This window comes from Limulus polyphemus, unplaced genomic scaffold, assembly GCF_000517525.1.
Source record: "Limulus polyphemus unplaced genomic scaffold, Limulus_polyphemus-2.1.2 Scaffold6278, whole genome shotgun sequence".
Classification (NCBI taxonomy): domain Eukaryota; kingdom Metazoa; phylum Arthropoda; class Merostomata; order Xiphosura; family Limulidae; genus Limulus; species Limulus polyphemus.
Window position 1 is genome coordinate 46,938 of NW_013671888.1, and position 6,418 is coordinate 53,355.

Below are 6,418 nucleotides of genomic sequence, written 5' to 3' on the forward strand. Positions count from 1 at the left end.
ATGACAAATGGACTATGCTCTTCTTATAGAGGTCAGTTAAATGTTCTGGGAGTGTATGTCCTTTCTTTTTCCTCCAACAACTGCTGTAATCTCTCAACTTGTTTCTTTTCTCGTTCTTCTTGTTTCTTTTCTTTTCCTCCAACAACTGCTGTAATCTCTCTTCTTGTTGATTTTGCTGTTCGAGCTACCACTGTTGCAGGTTTTCTTGCAACTGCTGTTGTCTCTCTTCTTGTTTCTTTTCTTGTTCTTCTTGTTTCTTTTGCTGTTCTTGTGTTGCTGTCATCAAATCTGCTAAGCTGTAGATTGATTTGCCACCTCTGGTTTCCATCTTCTTCTTCTTCTTTTTTTTCTTTTTCGTCCTACTCTCTGACACCAATTTGTTGCATATCTGCTTGTTTGTTAATTTCCCGTAGAATTTTTTTCCGAGAAACTTCAGCGATACAAGTCCTTTCTTAATTAAAACTAGTTTATTCTTTTTCGTTACAACTTTGCAATACACAGAATTTCCATAGTCAGTTTAACTTATCTACTTTTATAAAAACACGCCATAATTCTCATGGATTCACACACTTTACTTACGCTTGACTCGATTATCTTTAGCTTCAATCTTTCTATCTATGCCATTCTGGGACAGACTAGAGTTGCCATGACAATTCATGATCCTTCGAAAATCTCATGACGTGTTATCAGAGTCACGTGACTTCCGCTGTCGTAACAATATATTTTCGTAACACGTGCAAAACATATGCAAAAAATAGAAATTATCAACACATGGTTGGTAACTTCTCTTTTCAATATCACTTTATCGATATAATATTAATTAAACTATTTTCTTTATCAAGGAATAATTGAGCACATACTGTATTAAACCTAGTCTCGAGAATCTTGTTGAATTTTTTCGACATATTTTGTAATAATACATTAATTTCTAGAGAGGTCTAGGTTTTTCAGAGGGCGAGCGTCCCTTAGCTACGCCTCATTATATTGTTTTTTTTTTGTCAAGAATTATAATTTTACCACTTTTGTCTTCTTTTGTTACGACCAGATCTTTATTTTGGTGTATAGATTTTAGAGCCTCATATTCATGTTTTATTCAGTTATTTTTTGGTTTACGACTATTGTTTAATAGTTTGATTTTTTTTCATACGTTTCCCATCTAATATTGGATTGAGTGATGTCATCTAAGTTACGAATGTCTGCTTCTGTTTCTGAAACAATTTCTTCAGAGTTCACTTTGTTATAAGAGACAGTAAAATTCGACCACAAATCCAATACATGTAGTTGGATTTCTGATAAATGGTGGCTTGATTAAAGACAATTAAAGTTTACAGAGGGCGCTATACACTAACGAATTTACTTACGAACGCAACTAATCATTATTTACTGTTAAAAGTAATAAATGTGGAGTCGTAGGTATTGAACTTGAAGTTTCATGAACTTATGCAGAATAAATATTAATAAAAACTGGTTTTATAACTTAAAGTATGGATTTAAAAGGGGTTACTAGGAAGTATTGTGTTATATTACAATGGGGAAAATGAGAAATCTTGTTTGCATTGTACATGTACTGTTGTAGTTTAAGTTGTAACTTGAATATCATCAGAAATAATAATAATAATGTTAACTTATTTATTGTTCAGTGTGCCACAAATTCACAAAGACAAATAAAAATATTAACCTCTTGTTTTAATCTGAAGGTTTTCAAGCTTCAGTCTCGTTTTCAGCGTAAATATAATAAATGTAACTTGTAAGATAGAATGGACATGAATTTGATGTTACACTCCTTTAACTTCAGCCTTAAGGCTTTAGACTGTATGGCTTTAGGCTTTACAGTGACCATATGTTTTTATTGGTGAAAGTGCGAGTTGTATGTGTGTCAGTATTATATTACACCCTTTTTTTTTTTTACTTTGTTTTACAGTTTCAGACGAATTTAAAGGGCTTATTCAAGTTATTGTCTAAAATGTCTTCAGTAAAATATCTTTAATCTGGTGAGTACCTAGAGAGTATTTTTTTTGTTTTTTTATCCTTGCCCATGCAGTACAAAAATCTTAACTATGAACTGCTTGGTATGTATTGGTTAAGGTGCCAAAGAATGTTTGTTTGTTAGGCACAAAGCTACACAATGGGCTAGCTGTATTGTGCTTACCATGAGTATCAAAACCTAGTTTTTAGCATTATAAGCTGACAGATTTACCACTGAACCACTGGGGAGCAAAGTTTATTGTTAAAAATGAACTGAAATTGTCTAAACATGGGAAGACATATAGATTCACAAATACTTATAATATTTTCTGTGTACAAAAATAAGCTGTTTCTTTGCTTTTCCAGGTGAATACATTTGAGAAGCAAAATAAAATGTAAAGTATTGGTTGAATTTGCTTTACTTAATAGATCTACCAGCACCAGTAGAGCTAGGGTTTAAGTGCTTTACAAATCTTTGATAACTGCCACTTTTGTTTGTAAGTGCACATTTATTGAGATGTTGAAGGGGCACATACATTTGCCAAACTTCAGGAATATACACTATATTTTGGAATATCATGTTAATTTACGAAGCTACCTCAAGAAAAGTGAACTGTCTGACAGAAAATAACTCTTTGAAATCCATTAGGAAATAAATGGTGACAATTCAAAAGCAGTGGTTAACTTTTTTTTGTTTTTACATGGTAACTAGCTAGCTTGGAATATTTTGTGCAGTTTTGGTTTCATTGTCAAAGAAAGGAGATTGACTTATTTGAGAAGCTTCAGAAGAGAGCTACTAGGATGGTTCTGGAGATGGAAGAATAATTGTATAGAGATAGATTAAGATCATTTACTTCATCTTCTAAAAATTGGATGAAATTTAACAGATCATCCATTGGGATCAATAGAATAAAGACCTCTACTCTCTTTGTGATGTATTTTGAAGAAAACAGGATGATAGGACACAAGTTTAAGATTTGGAAAAGATAAGCTAGGCTTAAGTTTAGAGACTTGTTTTTCTAACAGGGTGATAAGTTTGTGAAATGAGTTGCCATTAGCAGTAGTGGAGGTCAGTGTGTTTATGAGGGGATTAAATTATTTTTTGAAAAATAAAGTGTGGATGTGAATGTTAACCCTGCATTTGTCTTCTGTGAAAATTTTCCATATTCACTCTTCCAGGGTCCGCGTAGACCCGGTCATAAAAAAATTAATTTAGATAATAATAATAAACTATTACTTTGGAAACAAAAAACACTAACACTAAAAATTTTTTCCTTTATTAATCAATAAATAAACATTGAATGTTACAACTTGTTTCTTTTTTACCACTTAAACTAAGTGTAACAATTTAACAGAAACTAGCCGATTACTGAAGGTATTGAGAACAACAAACATACGTGCTTCCATCTGTCAGCTCCGACATCTAAAAAATATTTGGGGTCCATGAAGACCCCCGGAAGACTAGTGCAAGGTTAAAGTATTTCTTAGTAATAGATATTTAGGGATAGCCAAGAAAGACCAAATGTTCCCCTTTTCTCTGTATTTTAGGTTGTATCTGCAGAAATATTGAATATAATTTGGCTACATTTGGATTATTGTGTTCAGTCTTGGGCTATTTATGTTAGAAAGGACATTGAGTTGTTGGAAAGGGTTCAGAGGAGGGTTACTAGGATGATACCTGGGGTGTAAAGGTTGTCATATGAAGACAGATTAAAATCTGAAAATGTTTTCTCTTGAGAAAGAAGAGTTAGAGGGAGTCTTATTAATGTGTATAAGTTTGTTAAGAAAATTTATAATGTCACTGCATCATATTTTTATGTACTGAATGCTGGGAATGGTCGAACTAGGAAACATAAATATAAATTTATCAGGGTAGGAGTCATCCTCAGCTAAGACATCTTTATTGTTCTAACAGGATAGTTGGTCTTTGGAATGGGTTGCCTTCAGATGTCAATGCAACTAAATTAAGGGAGTGTAAGAGGAGGCTTGATAAATATTTGATTGATGAGGGTTGGTTTTGACTTTTAGTTTTATTTTTATTTTAAAGTTTAGGTCAGTGGATCGAACAGCATAGATGGACCAATAGGTCACTTGTTGCCCTTAAATTATACATGTATGCTATGTTAAAGCTACTCCAAAATGCTTGCTATTTTTGAATAATATTTTATTAAAGCTATACTATTATTTATGGTAGTAACATATTAATATTTAAAGCTTTCCAAATGTCATAGCTTAAACAACACTGCCCAAGACTACTAGCAATTTGATGTAATTCCCGAACTAGCTGTTGTAACCTGGTTAGTAGAAGACCAAGTGCTTCTTTTAAAAATGTTTAATCTAATTTTATATTGAAATTTCAACATCTTTTTTTTCTGTGAAATTACCCATTTTATTGAGATATCTTGATAAATGAATGAAGGATTCCATAAATACTTAAAGTGGGTGTGAAAGGCACATTTTGAAGTACCAAACAGTCTGTTGTAATAAAGGATGAGTTTAAAGTTTTACCCTCAAGTAAAATGTCAGTACGTTTTAAGTATGATTGTGTGTCATCAGAATTATTTGCTTTTACCACCCATGCCTTATAGATAAGGTAACATTACTGAAGATGCATCAGACCCCTATAATGGTATTTCATAGGCAACAACACGTGTAACATATAAGGCATCATGTGTTGTAAGAACTGTACAAGCTTTCAAACTCATTATATATCCAAGATTATCCAGATTTATTTTGAATTTTGGAAATTTTAAGAGTGAATAAGCAAGAATACAGAAGTTAATTTATCATGTTGTTATTCATTCCTCCACCAACTAGTACAACCAACTAAAGCTTCAAAACCCAAATCAGTGCAGCCTTTTGCATCCAATCCAACAAAAGTTCTAATTAATCCAATGACACCACAATATCTGGCAAACCAAGAGGATATAACAGGCTTACCCATCTTTTGATCAGTTGTTGGAAAAAAATGGAATTAGTTCTCAGGTGTTGTTTGATAAAACATCCTTTTTGATTATTAGAATTTAGGAAGTAGCAGTTGTTATAGCTTTTAGGAATTTAGTTATTGCATCACTGGCTTACTAAAAGTCGTTTAAGACAAGTACTTTTGTAAGGTCTTTGTAAGGTTATATACAAAAGGCTAATTGTTAAAATTGATTTGTTAATTCAGTGGTGGATAAAAGACAATCAAAACACCATACATATAGTATACATATAAAGAAAACAAAATGTTTAATACAAGTCACAGAGGGATATTTGCTTAATAGAGTTATCGTTTTTGAAGTATTGAATATTTAACATCTTTCAAATATATAACACCAACAGATTTAAAAGAAATTAGATGAACTCAAATTAATAAGCAATTCCATTTATGAGCTTTTTTGCTGGGATGGTGTCATTTTAAGAATCTTTAAAGCAGCTACAGCTAATTGGTATATAACAAATCATAAAGACTGTCATACAACTTTAACAATTCAAATTTTATTTAGTGATTGATGTGGTGCAGAACTTTTTGAGTGCCAAAGTCACAGTATGTCTATAAATATGGTCTGATTTATTTCCCAAAATTTATTTTTTAACAAGTAAGTTGCCCTACCTAGGTTTTTCACACATACACACAAATTATCATCTAGAAATAAACCCCTCAAATTTGCAAAAAAGATCTAGGAGTATGGGAAAGATTGAATTTAGGGGAGGGATTTTCTCACTACAAGTGCTAACTAGAACTTCTCATGAGTTAATTGTAATTTGAATTTACTGTTGTGAAAGTTTTTTAGGTGTTGGTGATATTCATTATTCAGAGGAATGTGATCATATGTTGTTATATAAGATGATATTGACCAAAGCTGATGAGTAATAAAAATATTTGGTGTCGGTATTTCAGGTTGAAAAATGTGGACAGCACTGAATAAAGAATTAACATTCTTAAAATTGGTAAGAATTTCACGAACAATAACTTTATGCTTGTTACATGTGTTTGTGTCCTTTCTCATTTTATAGTTTAATTTTTTTTTACTTTTAGTTTTCTAATTACTTCCTGCCATACATGAAAATTCCTTTTAAATACCTTTTTTCTCTCTCTCTAAACCTGAATGTATTAGGTCGTCAAGAAATTAGTGTCATGTTTTGGAACACTTTCATTAACCACCCCCCCAAAAAATGTACATCATGTATATTCAGTGGCGTAGCAAGGGTTCTCAGCACCCGGGGGCAAAGACACTTTTGGCACCACACCTCTGAAATGTTTTGATTATTTGTTTTGTGACTCATTACCCACTTAATAACAATAACATAAAGAATTAATTACCGCTTAAACAGGTCTAAAATAAAGTCACAATATAACATCTCACGATATCACAACTGTAAACATGGAACTACTACAAGGTGTACTTACATAATTTGTAAACCATTTTGATATTTATGTCATCCAGTATTGTTCAAAGTCACATAGCTA

General features: G+C 32.0%; 1 long non-coding RNA gene across 1 annotated transcript; it reads left to right on the top strand.

Annotated features, from left to right (window-relative positions):
- The first annotated feature begins 1,274 nt into the window (after positions 1-1,274).
- On the top strand, positions 1,275-5,907 carry LOC111089446. The gene is made up of 3 exons (XR_002613730.1): positions 1,275-1,413; positions 1,922-1,991; positions 5,849-5,907. It is a non-coding gene; the product is annotated as an uncharacterized LOC111089446 (long non-coding RNA).
- The last annotated feature ends 511 nt before the right edge of the window (positions 5,908-6,418 follow it).